Below are 20,781 nucleotides of genomic sequence, written 5' to 3'. Positions count from 1 at the left end.
CATGAGGTAAGTACACAAGGAAAAGCTTTTATGGGTCTGGGATAATTCAATGTTTTGAATAAATGTCTGAGAACTAGATATCATGCAGTTAGGGTTTTTTCCTGAATAAGCATGCTAATTAAATATCATACTGCTAGGATTTTAAACAAAACATATGAGTAGAAATCACGTCAAGGTAAAATCTATTAAACCATGTATGGGTAGTCAGCATGTGAAGTTATATTTTATTTGCTCATTATAGTTTTTATTGTCTTGTCAATTGTCTTATGACTGCTAACCCATTTTTGTTTCGTGTTTATTTTATTTTATTTTCTTTCATTTGCATCTTCATGCCATCTAGAGGGCGTTAATTTGTAAGTGATTGACTAAATAGAAGGTTGTTCATAATGAGACAAGAAATTCTTTGCCATGTAGTCAAACCAAGAGATTCAAAGATGTTTAATGATCCATGAAGACAGACAACTAATGAATGAAGAAATTTAAAGTCGATTGGATACTTCCATTAAAGGAACAAATACTAGGATGCTTTCTTAATATGTAGATGCAGTCAGATCAAAGACGAGAAGACCTTTCACAAAGGCATGAAGACCACTTCGCATTTGGACTAGAAACAGAGATCTCGAGATTCAACCCTAAACAATCTAAGGACATCGGGTGTCATTAAAAGAGATAAAGTATAACCACGACTTTGGGTTCAATGTTAGATCCCATGAAGAATACGACTCAAAGAAAAGAAGAAACAAATAATCAAGTTTATTTTGACTATCTGGTGTAATGAAACCTTGTTATCTAAATGAAGGTTGTTCTATGGTGGTCACTTATAGAATAACAAATTTTGCATGTGCATCTTGCATTTTACATTCGCATTTACATTCCATTTATTTAAGCATTTTACATGCATTCAATCATGAAAATGTGGGATTAATTCGTGGAGGACTCCGTGATATAAATATTAAAGGTAAATTGAAGCCAACCCGTTCATACCTAGAGAAGAATTGAGTGCCATGGATATGAATCTTGGGGCTTGCCACTAAGAACTGTGGGGCACCGAAGAGAAAGGTCCAGAATTTGATTGAGTCAGGGACATGGACCTTTGACGAGTAGTGGGTCATTCTAATGCTAATTAAGAATAATCATTTCCATTCATCATAAAGCTTTGTTTCATTTACATTATTTTTTTGGATTTGTTTTTGTTCTTTCTTTATTTACTTACTTAAATATTTTATAAAAATGTTTGGTAATTGAATTTATGTCTTCTTATAGGGTTATGAGCAATGAAACAAGTTTTAATCTTGAAGTTATTTGATTACTAATGAATTAAAGATTCTTTTAATTTTTCAATAATTATAGATCTTTGGCAAGTGGCAAGATTAAACCTTTCGTATCTCGTCCAAAGCTAAAAGTACAATCACTCGATTTTTTACCTTGACATTACCTATATTTGAGACCCCAAAGTCATACCCTTACCTCCAAATTCATACCTTTACCTTCTCAGGTAGAGCTGATCTTTTCATAACACTGCCTTTCTCCAAAGATACGACTTCAAAGTCACACCCTATCTTCTCACACACAAACCAACATTTTTCAACCTCAATAAAACCATAGATATTGAGTACAAGAAATCCATCCATGTATGAATCATTTTGACAAGAGAAACTAGATGGGGAATCCTAGATCAACTTTCCAAAGATAAGTCTGAACAATTAGGGCATGCTAGAAGCAAGAAGAAGAAATAAAGGAAAATAATTCTATCATGTATTAATTACATTGTTTTCATGTGAATAAAAGTTAATCTTGAATATTCATCCCCCTAGGGATACCTCTTTTGCAAGGACTTCGGTATGAGATGAGGAATGGCTTTCTTTCATTTACCCTTTCACAAAAAGAGAAAATACATCTTTTTTTGTTCCCATTTGAGCCTAGAATATTTTTCTTCTGATTCAACCCTAACCAAGGATCACCCTCCACACTGGGGGACAAGGTGAAGAAAATGTGCTTGCATGAGTGAAAACCATCAATCCAAGTTTTGTTACAAGGACAAGTCGTTGTGAAATAAAGTGAGAAATAACAAGTTACCGCAAGGTGGACCAAATACAAAGTGCTCGAAAATCAAATCAAATTGAAACAAAAAGAGAGCAAAATTAAAAAAAATAAACGATAAAAAAATAATAATAAAATAATAAAAAAGAAAAAGAAATAGATCAAGTACTTCAAGACAAGTAAAGAAATAGATCAAGTACTTCAAGACAAGTGACTCATTGAGCCTTAAGCCACAAGGTTGATCAAGTGCAATCGATTCAAAGACCATAATCAATTCACAAGAAGATCATGGAACGCCAAAGGAATACAAAATAAAATAAAATACATTGCAGACATATTCAAGTCAAGCAAGGCAAGATTGAATGTATCAGAATGAATTGATTTGTGGTTCAATCACCATTAAAAACTTGTTTACGCCTATTCCCCCCTTTTTTCAAAACCATGAACCATGACTTACATTACGTGCCTAAAAAGTCATTTCTAATCATACATGGATTTCTAAGTAGAAGATATTATCTCCAAATTTCATTCCACTTCTCAAGGTTAATCCTTTTATTTGCAAAAAAAAATTCTAAAAATCTTTACTGTATTATAGAGAAAAATAACAAAGGGGGTTAAAGACGTAAAACTCTGACAGACGTTTTGAAACCAAAGGAGGATTCAAGTTCACCTTCGGACAAGGTTCTTTGTCGGCAGTCAGAGTGTCCGACTGTTGATCCGGACGGTGAGGAGACTCGCGGGGGCGAGGGGATCCATACTGCATTTAGGTTCTATCCAATGGTGGACGACGATGGATCAGAGATAGGGAAACTGAATAATTTTCAGTTCTTTCAGGCATTTCGAGACCATTACCGGTATGGGTGTGTAAATCCGGGTACTCGCAACATCCGAGTTGGTGATTTCTCGGCCCGTGTCCCGGATGTTGCGGGTACCCATTTTTTTTCATTTTCAAATTATTAATTTTAAAAAATATATACACAAATTTAGAAGTTCGAAACTTCGAATTACATACTCCAACATCCGAACATAAAATTTAAAAGTTCTAAATACACAATCTAATAATTCATAATATAAATAATCCATTATATTATATATATATATATATATATAAACTAACCGGGTACTCGGGAAACTTCAATTTTGTGACCAGGGACCCGACCCGACCGGGTAAATTTTTTTAGAAAATTACCTATTTTTTAGGCCCGAGTCGGCGGGTCGACGGATCGGGTAGTTTTGTACACCCTAGTATTGATGGACTGTTTAAAAAAACAATTTTTTTGTTACTTAAAAAACCCATTTTAAATAGTTCGAAACAATCAAAATAAGGTCATTTAATACAAGAAACTTACAAAAGAAAAAGGGGGGGGGGACAGAAACCAACATCCAAAAAGTAGAGATTTAATATTATTTTAACAGTTAGAAATAACCCAAAACTATTTTAATTCGGTAATGGTCCTTTTAAAATTGCTTGAAACATCTAGGCCCAAAAACACGAACACAAATGAAACAGTTGGCGACTCGCATGTAGGAGAGACTTAACTTTTACCACTCAACAAATGAGAGAATTAAAGGCTTTATATAAACCACTCAAGAAGACTTTTTCCACTCAATGCGCGCGGAATTTCACATTCTTTGCATTACTAATACATGCTAGCAACTTTGGACGCAACTACCTACTTCAGTTGCAGTTCCAAGCATCCATTAGCATTCGACTTCGATCGATTACTTATACTGAGTTTCGGTATTGTTACTTCGATAAGTCCACCTAGAGACTTCACTGGTGCTTCCTCCTACTGGAATGGAATCAAAACTGAGAAATAAATAGACAATGTTATTACTCATGATGCTTCTTTCCCCTTACACGGGCGGTGCTAGAGACGACACCAACGTCGACCGAAGGCCACATCAACAGCAAATCTAGGGTTTTGGTTAGAGAATAGATGCTTTTGAGACAGAGAGTGGAGAGAGTTTTTAATTCTTTTGAACAAGGCGAAAAATAAGGGGTAGCACCAGAGACAACACAGACGGCCACTGAAGATGGTTACGACAACAAGTCTATGACTTGGGTTAGAAAAGGGGAGAAGATGGGTTGAAAGAGTAATTTTTTAATAGGATGAAAAATATGTTTTTAAAAGTTTAGGGTCAAATTAAAAATAAATATTTTTATTAACGTGTCATATCATCGAACTAACGAGAATATCGACTCAATAATCAAACCATAACAAATTGATAATGTAAGTAACTTTTTCCAAAATTGCTTGTCAAAACTAAATGTAATTGAAACAAAAGTGGCCATATTTATAGTTTTCCCATTAAATTAATTTTAATAAATATATATAATTTTTTACATAAAATATTTTATTCAAAAGTATCGTAAGTGTGAGAAAATTTAGTTATTATAAAACCCATGATTGATTTAGTCTCACATATTAATCGAGTATCAACTCGATTAAGATAAAACTAAAATATCATTTTTATTATAATTAATATCATTATAAAAGTATTTTTGTCCTTTTTATACTTTTATACAATTATTAAGTAAAAACTATTATTATTGATGCATTATTATTATTTCTTGAGATTTTAGGTACGAGTATCATGTATATAGAGTTATGCGTGTTGAATATCAATTAATTAAGAATTTCTAAATAAATACTATTTTATATTTATCTCAAATTAATAAAAAAGATTAAAAAATTAATAAGTCCATACACAAATATCTTATCACTGCGATTATAACCATTTATTGGTATAATCTAATCTAATATAATTTTTGTTTATAGTTTACAAATTCAAACTACCTATTATTTAGTTAGATTAGATTTGTGCAAGGGTTGAGTCTTGGATAAAAAATGATATACTATGATTTTAGTCCTTGTACTATATTCAACTTAGAAAACTAGTCATGTCTTTTTTTCTCTTTAATTTGGTATAATGTAATCCTCTTATTATTAGTCATTTAGTCTAAACCACCATAAGCTCGGTGGCTAGATGTGATATTTAAACAGAAAAAAATCGAAATTTCTTATATCATTTAAAAAATAAAACTATATAAAAGTAGTTATTTTTTAATTTATCATTTCATTAAAAAAGCAGTTCAATCTTATGGTTTTTTTTAATTACACATAATTAACTAACGAATTTTTTTAACAATATTGTGAAAACAGATGCATAATTTTAATATTATTAGTTGAAGGGTTAATTTATCAAAGTTAGTAAATTTAAGTTAATTTGATGGAAGTTACCATCTAACAATAAAAATATGTTTTAATTAAATTTAATAATGAAAATATCAGAATTACTAGAAAAATATTTTAATAATGAATCTAGTCATTCAAAGTTACCGATACATCTCAACCCAAACCAAAATTTAATTAAAAAGGGGTAAAATTATAATACAAGAAAGCACAACTCTAATCAAACCAAAAGCACAGCTCATAACTTCACCGAGTAAGAAAAAATACTAGGAAAGATTTGGTTATAATAAGGGATGGATTTGATACTTTAAAAACCGTATAATTATACTAGGGTAAATTACACTGTTCCTCACTCTACTTGACTCTCTCTCCTATTTTGCTCACTGAACTTTACAGATTAAATCATTTTGCTCACTATATCGTTAACTTTTTAACGGCGTTATGATGTAGCATAGGAATCAAAATGACGCCGTTTTGAAAAACTCAAATATACTCTAAAACAACTTGGTGAGAAAAATATGAGATAGAGTAAAGTTTAATGACTCATGGTGTAATTTACCCTTTTCCTAATGACTCATGGTGTAGTTTACCAGTTTTCCTTCTCTTCTCCATTTTCTCTCCGCTGGCCACAACGTCATTTTCATTCCGGCCACCGTCGACCGCCATAGATTGTGGTCGATCGGTCCCAAAATGGGATGGGTATGCTCGTCTCGACCCCCTGAGTCCGACTTTAGTGCTTGTTTTACTGGAAAATATCCCAAAACCCGTTAATTTGGACTACTGAAACATTTCGGTTTCCTCACTTTCAATCTCAAATTCGTGGACTTCGGAGCAACTTCTAACAAAATGGAGACTGGATTCGAACTCACGACGTCAAGGCGAAGCGACCCATCCCATTTTGGGACCAAACGACCACCATCTACGACAGTCAACGATGGTCGGCAGTGGCATCCGACCACCTTCTATTTTTTATTTTATTTTTTATATTAAATAATAAAAAATGCCACGTTTGAGAGAAAACGTGGAGTGAGCAAAATGATTTAATTTGTAAAGTTCAGTGAGAAAATTAGAAAAATTGAAAGTTCGGTGAGCAAAATAGAAGAGAGAGTAAAGTAGAGCAAGGAACCGTGTAATTTACCTTTATGTTTTATAGGGTTAAGAACACAAATGGTCCTCCGACTATAGGGTACTGCTTTATTAAGTTTCTTGACTATTAAAAGTTACAAAATTATCCTCCAACTATAGAATGTTGCTTTGTTAAGTCCTTTGACAATTAAAAGTTATAAAATGGTCACCCGACTTTCATTATGTTTTAAACTCATCCTTTTTCGTTATGGGAAGTTGTCTAAGTTGGACATTAACATGATGATTGGGATATGATAGTCGTTTTAGATTCTAGGATCGGATTTTATCATATCACAGTCAACAAATTAACATTCAGCTCAGAATATCATCAATTTTTTAACGGAAAAGAATGAGTTTGGAACATAATGAACAGTTGGGTGACCATTTTGTAACTTTTAATAGTTGAGGGACTCAACAAAGCAACACTCTATAGTTGAAGGACCATGGTTTGGAACATAGTGAATAGTTGGTGAGCATTTTATAACTTTTAATAGTTGAGGGACTTAATAAAGCAATATCCCATAGTCAGGGGTCATTTGTGTACTTTATCCTATTATATATTATATGATAATTTTTAAAATGTATTACGATAAAAAAATATTGAACTTATATATATATAAAGGTATATTATATTGATTGTCACTTTTATTTTCGGATTACATTATTTTTATCATAGGTTTATCTTAGTTTGATAATTGATTCATTAGCTCCTAATTTAATGATTTGGCACGTTAGCAAAAAAATTCTCTTTTAAAATTGATCTTGAACTTTCAAAAAATTATTTTTTTACCCTCCTATAAAAACATAAAAATCATCTTTCTCCTAAAAAAAACTTCTCTTCTTTAACCCAAACCTTAACCTTAAATTTGTTGTTATCGTCACCTTTAGTTATCGTCCGTGTTATTTCCAATGAAGAGGAACTCCAGAGAGATTGGGCACTATCTCAGCAGCCACGGTTCTAGTTGCCAACCTGCCAAGCACACCAACAACTGTAATAGACCTTACCTCGCTAGTAACCTGATGAATAGGGTCACACCCCAACTGTCAGCCTTCTCACCATTCAAATTCTAGAATTCGAATCCCAACAGTTACACCCATCATAACCCTTGAACTACTCCTCTCCTTAAAACTAAAATCTCGACCATCATCATTTACCTTATCAACAATGCCAACCCTCACTTGCTCTTGACTTACGCTGATCTCCGCCTCTCTACTATTCATCGCCTCGCTCTTCGCATTTTCATCCACCTCAAACCAAACCGAAAAGACCCAACATCTTTGTGTACCTTTCTTCCATTCCTCTAAATGTAACTTACGACTATTACCTCATTCACAACAAAATTTGAACATTGTTGTGGCTTTTGAGATAACTCTCAACCTCTCTCGAGTTCCTCTTCACATGAGATGATATGGATGACGATGTGATGATGACGACAAGTCTAGGTTAGAGATTGGGTTAGATGAACTTTTAGTTTTAAAGTGTAAAAATGAACTTTTGAAAGTTTGGGGGTTAAATTTGAAATTAATATTTTTTGTTAACATGTCATTTCATTAAATTAACGGGAGTTAATATCTCAATGATCAAAAGAAAATAGATCAATAATGTAAGTGAGTAAATCATTACTTTTTTAAAAGCAATAACCAAAAACAAAAGTGATTGTTAGTGTAGTTTGCCTTATACATACGTACATGAATGATTAGAAAGATATTAATCAATTAAACTGAAATATAATTACTTGTAATTATACATATGTAGTACATTTAAAATGTTGAATAATCATTGAATGAAATTAGAGCATCTTGTTCCATTCCTCGATACGTAGGGGAAGAGTAAAAATTAAAATAACTGCATGTATAATTGACATGATAACCCTTAACTTTTATTTATTTATTTATTTATTTTAATTAATTAATTCGATTTCGGTGGCAAAGTAATTCAAACGAAAAAAATTAAAGAAATACATATGTTTAAAATTAATTTGAGATCTAGGTCATTTTCTATAGTGTGTTTGAATTTTGTCATGAGAAAATGACGGGTTATATAAAATATAACAAATAATTGAAATTTATCATTTTCTCATAACGAATTCCATACAATTTTCTTTCGATACATATGATAAGTTCTATTTTTTAATATATTTTATGGAACTCGTTATATAGACATAACGAGTTCCACATATATTGTAGCAAATGACCTAGATTCTAAAATATTTTTCCAACATATGCATTTATGTACTCTTTGGTGTGGTAGTTGTTGAATGTGTGTAGCTTGATCCCGTATTGACTAGTTGGTTTCTAGATTCGTTTTGTTTGCATTGTTATTGTAAGTTTTGTCTGGCCAATATGTATGTACTTTTTTTCTCTATTTAGAACTAGAGGTGTTTTTAACAAGGTATACATTTTAATTCTGATCCTTCGATATTAATAAAATCTTCTTTTGCCTGAAAAAAAAAACATATGCATTTATCAGGTTTTTAATAAGACATACATTTTAATTCTTAACCTTCTATATTAATAAAATCTTCTTTTGTCGAGAAAAAAAACATATGCATTTATCAAAAATTTTCACCAACAATATTTTCAAATTTTACTGTAATTAATCCTACTAAATTGTGTCTAATTGCAATTTTACTAATAACCATACATGCACAAAGAATCATAATTCTTTGTAACTACACTATATTATTAACCTCAACTATATCCCATTTTTCAGTTAGATCGCCATTTTTAAATTCTTGTCAATCAGATCACTTGTCATTAATGTTGACATGACAGTTAGTAAAATTGATTTAATTACGCATTTGATCAATGTTACATATATATTCTCTCAATTTGGTTCTAATTTTAATAAATTCAAATAAATCTAATCTTTGAATCAAATCATGTCCCGCGGCACTAATACCAAATATCATGACACGTGTCATCACCTGATTAGAAGATTTAATTTAATAGATTTATTTTACACCAATATCACCCTCCAGTGGAAAGATAATTTAAGGCATTAAATTAGGGTAGTGTAAGGTTCGAACCTAGGAAACATGAGAACTAAAGCTTGGGTTTTTCCCAATAAATCACCGGTGATCGGTATATTTACCGATCTAACACTGGTCAGATTATATTTCACGATCTAACACTGGTCAGATTATATTTCACGATCTAACACCTGTAGCAGTAAAGCGCGCCCCTGAACCGCGCTATACGCTGATTTGGCGCCACGTGGGTATAGCGCGCCCCCTGCCCCGCGATATACGGTGACATGTGGGTATAGCGCACCCCCTAATCCGCGATATACGGTGACACGTGGGTATAACGCCCCCTGATCCGCGCTATACATGGGTATCTGACACGTGGGGTATAGCGCGGTGCAGGGGGCATGCTATACCCCTAAATATCCGCCCCTCCACATCCCAATCCTCCCTATAAATACCCCCATCCTCGATCACTTTTATCACACCAAATTCTCTCAAATTCTCTAAATTTCTCTCAAATACTCTCTTTTTAAGGTATATTTTATAATATTTTTACTATTATGTATTTAATTTATTTAAGTATTTTACTTTATTTAATATTTTACTAATATAATTATTTTGCAGATATATAATGGAAGGCAGTCTACTTCGCTCAGATGGAAATCATATATCTCTACACTTTGCTGATACGGTAATATTTTAACGTTTTAATTTAATTTAAATTATTAGTAATATTTAGTTGATTTATTTAATGCATGATTATTAGATTAAGAATTAAATATCTCGACATTTTGCTGATACGGTAACATTTTAACGTTTTAATTTAATTTAAATTATTAGTAATAATTAGTTGATTTATTTAATACATGATTATTAAATTAAGAATTAAATATCTCGACACTTTGCTGATACGGTAATATTTTAATGTTTTAATTTAATTTAAATTATTAGTAATAATTAGTTGATTTATTTAATGCATGATTATTAGATTAAGAATTAATTTTTGTAATTATTTATTTTTAGGAGAAGGACTGTGTATTAGATCCTTTTATTAGGAATCTTAAGTTAGTGATACCCAGCCGTGTCTTGCCGTATTTAGTAGACGCTGATCCATAGGTAGATATCAGGGTCACTGTAAGATAGAGCCAGACCTGATTTCTGCCTTAGTAGAGCGGTGGAGGCCGGAGACCCACACATTCCATCTTCCGCGGAGAGTGCACGATCAAGCTTGAGGATGTTTCTATGCACTTGGGGATTTCGGTGGATGGAGATGTGATGTCGGGGATAGCTTCTGGTTCTTGGACTACTTTGTGTCGGGATAGTCTAGGACGTGTCCCGGAAAATTTTATCGGAGGTAGGATACTGTTAAATTGGTTAGATGCCAATTTTTGGGAGTTGAGCGCAGACGCCTCTGAGGATGAGGTTAAGATGTATGCACGGGCATGCATACTGTAGCTGATAGGAGGGTTGCTGATGCCGGACAAATCGCGCAACCTAGTTCACTGCATGTGATTGCGACATCTTAGCGACTTTCGTCTCGCCGGATCATTCAGTTGGGGCTCGGTAATTTTGGCTTTGTTGTACAGAGAGATGTGTGGAGCCACTGACTACAGGCGTAATGCTATCGGTGGATGTCTCCTGCTGCTGCAGTCTTGGGCATGGTATCGATTGCCATTTTTATGTCCCGTTGTGAAGAACATTCGTATTTCCACTACTTCTGAGGTAATTATAAAACTGATTTTGTATATTAATAATTTTATACAGCGTATAACAAATTTTTTTCCTTGAATAGGTGATCTACTGATAGGAAAAATCATCATGAGCTACCTGATGATTTAGAAAAAATTAGGGTGCTAATCGATCAGAAGGCTGGCACACATGTATGAATTTTAATGTTTAAAAATCGATTTTAAATTATAGTATATAATTAGATTATTATTTTGATAAAAATTATATATTATTTGTTTTAGTTTGAATGGGTGCCATATTCTACTGATGATGTGAGGGCGGTGATCCCACCTGAGTTGAGGGGTCCATCAGATGTTTGGATGGCGATGGTCCTTCTGATCTGTTATGCGACCGTCGAGTGGCACTCCACTGATCATGTGCTCCGGCAGTTTGGTTGTTTTCAACCAATTCTGGAAGTACCTCGCAATATGGACGAGTTGCATAGCTTAGATAGACGAGGCAAGACAGATACAGATTGGCTGGTGAGGCATCATGAGTGGGTCGTGTTGTGGGAGGATCGACATCGGCGCCTTCCACGTAGAGAGCCCATTTTTACTGACTTCTTGATGTATGCCGAGGATTATTATGAGTGGTTCAACAGTAACGGGAAACCGTTTCTACTTCCCGAGGATGCACGAGGGCAGACCTTTCCACGACGTCGATAGAGACATTCACCGACACAGCACCATCGTCCCCCGACTCGTGGACGGAGAGCATGTACATCCGGTTCATCCTCAGCTGCACCAGCAGGACCTTCCCAGCAGCCACCGCAGCCATATATGATGCCGCAACCATATATGATGACGCCATCGCCTTTCCATTACCAGATGCCGCCGCCACTTCACTTGGTTTTATGACCTCGCCACCGTCACAGATGACCCCTCCTGGAGGTTATTATGGGTCTATGTTTATAGATCTGACTTGGGGTTCATATACTGGATATTTGGCGGGTTCAACCTCATCACCCATGGCCGCAGCACAGACACCTCCATTACAGTTTTCACACTCAGCGATGTGTGGGTTTTCCCAGTTTTCGCAGGCCGGTGGGATAGCCAGTCATACACCTCCAGGGTCCTTACTCTATGGAGGTGCTTCATCGTCATCAGCTCTTCATCAACCTAATGTACCTGCTCAAGATGACGACGACGACGATGACGACGATGACGATGGTGACGACGACGACGACGTATGCTCCCGCTTTTCAATTTTACAAACATAAAAATTAATTGAAAATAATTAGTATAATATTTTTTCAAATAATGATAATAAACAATAAATATAATTAAAAAATTATAATAAAATTACCATATAACGAAAAATCGCACGAACTTCTAAATCAAATATGAGAAGATTGCCAGAATTATTACTCGTTGACGGAATTGTTGTATTAATTTATAAGAGATGAGAGATGCGAGGAGATGCGAGAACCGGAGGAGTGTATTTATAAACATATAAGGCGTGGTACCTGCACCGCGTTATATGTAATTATTATATAGCGCGGACCAGGGACCGCGTTAAATATAATTTTGGTACGGTGTATAGCGCGGCCCCTGATCCGCGCTATACCCCTACGTAGTGTATAGCACGGACCAGGGGGTGCGCTATACCCCACGTGTAACTCAGTCAGCGTATAGCGTGGTACAGGGGGCGCGCTATACTCCACGTGGCGCGTTATACTCCACGTGGCGCCAAATCAGCATATAGCGCGGTTCAGGGGGCGCTTTACTGCTATGGGTGTTAGATCGAGAAATATAATCTGACCAGTGTTAGATCGGTAAATATACCAATCACCGGTGATTTTTCGGGAAAAACACCCTAAAGCTCCCTCTCAACCACTGGCCAAGCAAACTTTTATATCTAATATAAACTACATATGGTATATATCTTGTATACTAGTCTAAACTTAAATTCTTAGTGTTTTCTACTACATCTTAACTTAAATTTACATATTATATTAAATTAAATTAACATCTTAACATTAAAAATATATATTTTATTTATATCTTAATTTTAAAATATTATAAGAATAAAATATATTTTTATCTTAAATTTTAAAATATTTTAATTTTAAAATATATTTTATTTTTATCTTAATTTTAAAATATTATAAGATTAAAAAATAAATATTTAAGTTAAAGTAATAAAAAATACATTTTTAAGTTAAATTAAAATTAAGATAAAAAATAAAATATATTTAATTTAATTTAAATCAAAAGTAAGATAAAAATAAAATATATTTTAAAATCAATATATTTTAAAATTTAAGATAAAAATAAATATACTTTATTCTTATAATATTTAAAATTAAGATAAAAATAAAATATATATTTTTAATGTTAAGATGTTAATTTAATTTAATATAATATATGAACTTAAGTTAAGATGTAGTATAAAATACTAAGAATTTAAGTTTAGACTAGTATATAATATATATACCATGTTTCCGAGGTTTAAATCCTACACTCCCCCAATTTAACATCTTAAATTTTCTTTCCACCAGATGGTGACACGTGACATACGCTAATTGGTGAAAATAAATCTATTAAATTAAAATAAATTAAATCCTCTAATCAGGTGACGAAAAGTGTCATGATATTTGGTATTAGTGTCACGTGACTTGATTTGATTCGAAGATTAAATTTATTTGGATTTATTAAAATTAGGACCAAATTGAGAGAATATATAAGTAATGGTGATCAAATGTGTAATTATACTAATTTTACTAACCGCCATGTCAGCACTCCCGAAAAATGTTAACGGCATGTGGTCTGATTGAATGCATTTAAATAGTTTGGATGTCTGATTGACAAGAATTCAAAAATAGTGATCAAAATGAAAATGGGCTACAGTTGGGTGGTGTCAGGTATAGTTTACCCTAAAATAAATAGGCATTTCTCGAATTTTGGATGACTTGTGCTGCTACACTCTTACCTGCTCTCACGAAATACTCCTAAATTCTCTCTCCCGTCCATCTAACAAAACCTCTTAACTAAATTAATTCATTTATTTCCACCAACCCTTTTAAATATATATAATATTATATCAACCCTTAATTATATATTTTTTATAAATATATTCTAATAAGCGTCGATACAAATTATTTTACTTTTCTTTTCATATTAATCCAAAAATTCGTGTGTAATATCATGTGCTATTTTTTTTTTTGCATTATAGTAATGTTATATGTTGATGTTAATTTAGTAATTTAGTTTAGATTTGTACATGGAAGGAGCAAGAAAAAATAGAAAAATCTATCACTGAAACTCATATATTTCCATATTTGTGTTATTTTAATTTATACACACCCGTATTTGTGTTATTCAAATGACATAAATAGGTTTAGGTCAAATTTTAGTTCATTTAAATCAAATTTGAAAATTAAATTCTCTCACTTACCTTTGAACCGATTAAATTTTTTAAAAATATATCGTATAATTTAAAATTTGATCCAATTCTTGAGTAACACTTCACACTCAACTCGACCAAATCTAAGTATATATATATATATATATTTGTTTTTATTAGATAAATAATAATATAATTGAAAAAATATAATAATACAAAGAAGGATATTATTATATTATCCTATAAGAGAAATTATAATATTATTTTGGGTTAAGTAAAGTTAAATTTTTTACCATAAATACGACCCATCTTTAAACCAAAAAAAAACTCAATCAAAATTAAACTGAATTTCAAAGAAAAATTAACATATTAAATCGAATTAAATCAAAACTTATCAAATTCAGATACAATATCATCCCACCTGGTAAATATAATGTGAAATCTTCACTCAAAATATTTTGTGAAAAATTAAAATTAAGCCACTCAAACTAATAGAGATTAATTCAGGTGGTAAGCATCTTAATATTATTTAACTAAGTTTGAGTCTACGTAAAAAATCACTATCGGGAGACTCATCCACTAAAATCATTTGTATGTCAAGAGTCGAATTAGTTAAAACAAAACTTTAGAACCTAAATGCCAACTAAAAAATATTTCAGCGCACTCAACCATATTAACGTCAGAATAGCATGGAGATACCAACTCCAATAAAACCAAAACACTTTGCAAAAACACACACACACAATTGCTTGGACCAACTCCAACTGTTTCTGAGTTAGCAACGCCTTCTCTTCCCACTTACTTCATCAACTTCACCACCCAATTTCCCTTCTCAACCTTCATCGTCGCTTTCTTTTCCTCCAAGCAATCATCAACATTTTAAACCCCAATCTCATTGTTGATCCGATTCGAACAACCATCGATGGAGATCGACGATGAAGAGTACACACACTGTGACTCTGTCTCCATTACCATATCATCCTCGTCGTCGTCTTCTTGTAGTGCTAGCGTTGTGCCTCTTTCGTCCTCTCCGGTCCAACACGCCACCGGATTACCACCGAGTCGTCTCCTTCACAGGTCGGAGAGTGGAGGGATGTTGTCGTTAGCCGGTTGGTCTAACGACGGGGAACGGCTGAGGTTCGTCGACACGGAAGGGAACGAGTGGAGCAACGTGGAAAACCGATTCGACCAGCTGGCCTCCACTACATGCAGCGGAGATGGGCCTCAACGGGTTGTGAAATGGTCGGATTTTGGTTCTTGCATAGGTGAGACCACCATTGTAGGAAGGTAGGCGGATAAGCATGCTTTTGCCTTTAGCTCAGTATTACAAAACCATTTTTGGGTTGCAGGAATGAGAGAATCAGCAGAATTCAGTAATGGGGTGCTAAGAGCATTGAGAGGAAGAAGAAGAGAGTGGAAAAGCGATATTACAAAAGATGATCTTCGCCATTTCTGGGCTCGCTTGACCGATCCTTGGTTGGATTCCAGGATTCAGTTACTCTTTGACCTGTAATTACCCCACCATTTTACTATTATTTATTACTTTGTCCTTCTCTAAAACATTTATTTTGAGAATTTCCCTCAGATGCGATAGGAATATGGATGGACGAATTCATGAGAGGGACATCAAGCAGGTGACCATATCTTGACACTATGCTTAATCAACTATTTTTGTTTATTTATTTTGGGATAAATTACACATTTAGTACCCAAACTATCATTTTGGTCCATTTTAGTACATTAACTTTCAATTTTTTATTTCAAAACCATACCTAACGTTTAGTTTTTTTATTTCATTTTAGTACCCGCAATTAAAACCTTAACGCATTTAGTACCTAAACTATCAATTTTGATCCGTTTTAATACTTAAACTTTCAATCTTTTCAAAACTTAATGTTAAATTTTGAACAGGAGTACTAAAATGAAACAAAAACTAAAGTTTTTAACGGTGGTGTATTAAAATGAAACAAAAACTAAAGTTTAGGTATGGTTTTAAAAAAAATTAAAAGTTTAGGTACTAAAACGGATCAAAAATGATAGTTTAGGTACTAAACACATAATTTATCCTTATTTTCATAAGTAAAGTTTTCTAGATTTCAACATATTCTCTATATTATTTTCCAAATGTTGTAAAAAAATTTAAAAGTATAAATTAATAATTATATTATCCATAAGTAAGATTATTGTGTGTTTCAACATGCTCTATCCTCATGGATGAAGTTAGGTTAAAATTTCAAGGGACATAAAATAATAACAAAATGGGGATTAGAAATTAATTGTTAAATTATTAACTTAAAATTTAAAAATTAGAGAGTTAGGGTCTAATTTGTTTAATATTGAAAGTGATAGTTACTTAAGAAGCATTTAAACGATAAATATAATTTAATTTGTATAATTTCAAAATTAAGGGTAACCTATGAAGTAATTTAACTCGAAGTTGAGAAGCCAAAATTTAATTTGTCTAGTTTCAAAACTAAGAGGACTTAAAAAAATTAAATCTTAAAATTGGAAGAGTCAAGATCTAATTCATCTAACTTCAAAATTAAGAGGATTAAAAAGTAATTTAAGCTAAAATATTTGGGCATGGCTCCTCCCACTCCTCCTATATGCCATAATAACAACCAGTTAATCTAGTGGGATGAGGCACTAGGTCTCTTAAGCAAGGTCAGGGGTTCGAATCTTGGTGTTTGCGAATGGAGCAAACTGGGTTGGGAGGATCACCCTCGCCTCTGCAGTACTCGATCCGGATTAGTCGATCAATAGATCGGATACCAGTGATTGATTAAAAAAAAGTAAAACTCAAGTGGCGTTTAAAATGTTTTAAAGTTGATGAACAAGTAAAATCATGTAATATTTTGATTTGGACAAAAATGGTAGGTAATATCGTTGATTTGTCCCATAAATAAGTTGTCAATAAAACACAAGGAAGCTGAGGAATATGCCGCTTTAATCATGGAAGCCCTTGAAATTGAACATCAAGGCTATATTCAGGTATTTTGTTTCGTTCTCATTTCATTACTCTTCTAACAGTTAAAGAATGGGATTATCCATTTCAACCATGAATTGTTTAATTTAGATTTAGATGATAATGGTCATTTTGTTTCTTGTTTAAGCCATCGGACCTTGAAGCTCTGTTCAAAGCTAGGTTACCAAAAGGCTCGTCAACCATTTCATATCAGAAGAATCGTCGTCATCAACAAAAGCAAGAGTCGTTATCGAAGGCCGAGATCTTGTTTCGTCATACTGGAGACGGGCGTGGATAATTGTGTTGTGGTTGATGATTTGCTTCACTCTTTTCACATGGAAATTCGTCCAGTACAGTCATCGCTCAGCATTTCAAGTCATGGGGTATTGTTTATCCACAGCCAAGGGAGCCGCCGAGACCTTGAAATTCAACATGGCTCTCATTCTTCTACCAGTTTGTCGAAATACAATCACATGGCTGCGCAAGAATCCTGGGTTTAACTCCGTTATTCCCTTCAACGACAACATCAACTTCCACAAAGTAAGTTGCCGTTTTCGTTGTATATCACCGTCGCCGGTGCAAGGATTGTCAGATTATGCTCAACTCGTTGATGATGGGTTATCCAATAATCCTTGCATCGAGGGAATTATTCGGGTTAGAATTCTTGGAATTCAATGTCGAAAAGCTCCGTTTTGCAGCTAATTGCAGGAGGGATAGTGATTGGTGTTATTCTCCATGGGGGCACACATATGGCCTGTGATTTCCCTAGAATTAGTGGATCGGATCATTCGGTTTTTCGACAAACTATAGCGGCCGGATTCGGGTACCAGCAACCGTCTTATTTTCAGATATTGGCCACAACTGAGGTTGCAACCGGGATTGCCATGGTGATCTTAATGATGATAGCATTTACATTAGCGACCAGGTGGCCTCGACGCCGGTCTAGGTCGCTTCCTCGATCCGTCCGGAAGGTCACTGGATATAATATGTTCTGGTACTCCCACCATCTGTTTGTTCTGGTGTATGCTTTGCTCATTGTTCACTCGATGTTCCTATTCCTCACAGATAATTTATTTGAAAAAACGGTAAGAATCTTATGAAGTTATAGCAAAAGAGAGGATTAATCTTGAGAAGTAGATTACTATGTTACTACGATTCTTTATTTTTCTTGAAATATTTACGTCGGATATTTATATCGTTTTTTTTTTCATAGAACAATTGTATTCGTATTTGATTAACTATGACATGAGTTAAGAATGTTCTTAAATAGACATGGATGTACATTGCCATACCGGTTTTACTATATGCTGGAGAGAGGATGATTCGAGCTATAAGATCAGGGTTTTCTGAAGTGAAAATCTTGAAGGTATGCTTGATACAAATTTATATTCATAATCTGTTTTCGTTCCCACAAATTTTTATAAATCCGTACTCTAAAATTTTATAAGTTCGTCTAGAAGTTTAACAGAGTACGTCCTGAGACACTGAGTAGGATTGAACTCGGATGCATCTCTTTCTATTTTTCTGAAACGTTTTCTCTCCACAATATGCATATTATCACCTCCATAAAAATGTTAAAAAAAAACTCTGTTGTTTCTGAATTCCATTTGCAGGTGAGCTTATATTCGGGGAAGGTGTTGTATCTTAAACTGCGAAAACCACAATATTTTAGGCACAAGAGTGGCATGTACATTTTCATCCAATGCCCCCAAATTTCGCCCTTCGAATGGTAAAACATATGATGATGTCTATTTATTATGATATTTTACAAGTTAATTGTTCAACACTATTCTGCACCACCCTGAATGATATTATGCTACCGTTTTTTGGCTATCAGGCACCCATTTTCCCTAACTTCTGGACCAGAAGATGATTACTTAAGTGTGCATATCAGAACTCTTGGGGATTGGAGTTATCAGCTATACAGTCTCTTCCAGGAGGTATATATATATTATTCAAATTCGAATGTGAGTTTAAGATACAAGAATATGTGTATGTTTAACTTTCGATATGTTATTTTCCTTTTTTTAGGCAAAACTAACTGGACCAAAGCAGAATCCAAAAATCTATATTGATGGACCATATGGAGCTTCTTCTCAAGACCACATCAAGTATGATATTGTGGTAATGGTTGGCCTTGGCATAGGAATCACACCTTTCATTAGCATCCTCAAAGATATTGTTACCCGCCTCAAGAACTCCACCACTGATCATGTAATAACTTCCACCCTTTTGTGTTCTTCGATACCTTTTATGACTAATATAATTTAAGTAAGCTTTGTTATTCTGACTCGAATCGAGTGTTCGGTACAAGTACGTGTTTGACACAGGTAAGTTATTTTTTTTTAACTTTTTCATATGTTTGAAGAATCATATTTAAGTCAGAATAACATAGCAAATGAAGTATGCTCTTGGATTGACGGCAAGTGTTGTGAACATCATGTAGGCAGCTTGTGGAGAAGGAAGGCCTGAGAAGACACCATTAAAAGCTTATCTTTATTGGGTCACAAGAGAACAAAGCTCTTTTAATTGGTTCATGGATGTTATGAAGGAAATAGCTGAGGCAAACCAAAAGCAGGTGAATCTCTAGTCTTAACAGAACACTTGGATGCAAATTCAACTTAGATGAGAACAAATTCACAAACAAATTAAACCATTTACGCAAAGCTAGTTATTAGGCTTTAAAGTGTTGTTGATAAAAAATCTATTTGTTTAGTCTGTTGTAGAGATATTCAATTTCCTAACCAGTGTATATCAAGAGGGTGATGCTCGTTCGGCTTTGATCACCATTATACAATCTCTTTATCAAGCCAAGCATGGAATCGATATTATCTCTCGAACTCCGGTGAGCACGAATTTATCAGACTCGAATAACTTATGTGTTCATATTATATTCGTGTCATATATTTAAAAAAAAAAGGTTTTGGAATGTAAAAGTGAAGAGAATTTTCAGGTACACACTCAATTTGGTCGACCAAATTGGTTGAACATCTTCTCGAAACTGGCTAGGAGGCATAGAGGGGCTAGGATTGGTAAGAAAAACCCGTATAATCATTTAAATTATTTATATTCGAATGTGAGTACCATATACAAATATGAATCTGACACGTCATTTATTATTCATGAAGAATTATATTTTTATGATTAACATGAATATTTAAAAAGAAGTCGAATTAACATAAATTTTCGTAATTATTATTTGGCAACCGTTGAGAAGTGGGGATTGGTGTTTGGTTTTGGGGCAGGCGTCTTCTACTGTGGACCAAAGGCGTTAGCAAGAGAGTTGGAGAAGCTGTGCACCAAATTCTCCACCGAAACCAACACAAGATTTGTGTTTCACAAGGAGTATTACTAGCTGATTCTTTATAATGTTTTGCTTTGAAATGCAGCCCGACTTCAACATGAAAATACA

At 33.7% G+C, this 20,781-nt stretch overlaps 1 pseudogene; it reads left to right on the top strand.

The window, feature by feature from the left end:
- The first annotated feature begins 15,259 nt into the window (after positions 1-15,259).
- On the top strand, positions 15,260-20,781 carry LOC120122075 (annotated as a pseudogene).

This window comes from Hibiscus syriacus, unplaced genomic scaffold (assembly GCF_006381635.1).
Source record: "Hibiscus syriacus cultivar Baekdansim isolate YM2019G1 unplaced genomic scaffold, ASM638163v2 tig00110384_pilon, whole genome shotgun sequence".
Lineage (NCBI taxonomy): Eukaryota > Viridiplantae > Streptophyta > Magnoliopsida > Malvales > Malvaceae > Hibiscus > Hibiscus syriacus.
The sequence above is the reverse complement of the archived record's forward strand: the minus strand, read 5'-3'. Positions and strand labels throughout refer to the sequence as shown.